Genomic DNA, 1518 nt, shown 5'->3' on the forward strand with positions numbered 1-1518 from the left:
TTTTTAGTAGATAAGTGTGAATGTGAGGGTATTTTGAAATACCCAAAATACCCTCACCTTGACACTTATGTTCAACCCTCTCCTTTTTTTTGGTGCCATGTGTCAAAAGAAGAGTGAATTTTATTCACTCTTCTTATATAGTAATATATATATATATAAATCTTATATTGGTTTCGTGTTGTTTCATCATCACATACTAGCAGTTTGAAGAATAAATTTTACATTATTATATGTATAAAAATTTAAAAGGTATGATACAATAACAATCCAAACAATCATTATATTTATAAAGCAAAAATAATGGTACGTTATGATACCATAAAATATAACAAATAACAATTAGAGGCGTACGTATTTAGGATCTCGTTATAATGAATATAATATTATGTTTATGAGAAGATATACAATACAAAAAATTTAAATCGCATGTCCAAACAAAACTTTAACTTCATCTCATGATTTCATATTATGATTTCATATCATATCATAATTTCATATTACATGACCAAACAAGCCCTAAGATATCGAAGGTATTGAAATCGATTGAATGCATTGATTGTATACAATATCATCCAATACTACTAATTTTAATACATACATTTGGCTAATTATAGTAAAAAATTACAATACTAAAAATAGTAGAGAAATTTCCTATATGATAGACTTGAAATTTTTTGAAAGATTGATGCAATAAAAAAAATAGTTTAAAACGTCAAAAATGCTATCAATAATCACTTAGAAGAGAGGTGTAACCCAATTTTTTTTTAAAAGAACAAAATAGATGTAAGATTCAAATTTCTAACATCACTTAGAAATACATATGCGCCCAATAATGATTGCATTATATCATACTTTATATATGTTCACTGGTTATTTTTCAATAAAACACTACTATATATATGATCTCGGAAGAGGAGCATAGATTTACGTGTAATCCCCTTGATACGCCCGTGATAACAACCATCCAACATGTTGTACTAAAATATTAATAATTTAAAGATTGATTTTATTGCTTTAAATAGCCTAACAAGTTCATTGAAGTATTCCCAAGAACCAACAAAAACACAAATTAATTAAGCTTTTCTTCACCATGGGGAAACAAACAAATGGAAAAACAAGAACAAATGATGAAGAAAAAATTCAAGAATCTCATGAAGCACAAGCAAATATGTGGAAATTTGTGTTTGGTTTCACAGAATTGGCTGTGATTAAATGTGCCATTGAGTTAGGAATTGCTGATTTTTTGGAAAAAATCAAGAACCTATTAGCCTAAATCAACTTTCTGTTGCACTTGGTTGCTGTTCCTCTTCCCTCTATCGTATCCTAAGGTATGATTAATTAGTTTGTAATTTGTTATTCTGTCTGTTCCAATTTGCGTGACAGTGTTTACCTATTTATACAAGAAATTTGATTTTTAAAAATATTTGTGTGACTGTAATTGAGCATCTCATTATATTAAGAGACTAGTCCACGAAGGATTGTAGTGAAGAGGTTAGTACAGACTCATATTCATGCATT

This window comes from Solanum tuberosum, unplaced genomic scaffold, assembly GCF_000226075.1.
Source record: "Solanum tuberosum cultivar DM 1-3 516 R44 unplaced genomic scaffold, SolTub_3.0 scf00063, whole genome shotgun sequence".
Classification (NCBI taxonomy): Eukaryota; Viridiplantae; Streptophyta; class Magnoliopsida; order Solanales; family Solanaceae; genus Solanum; species Solanum tuberosum.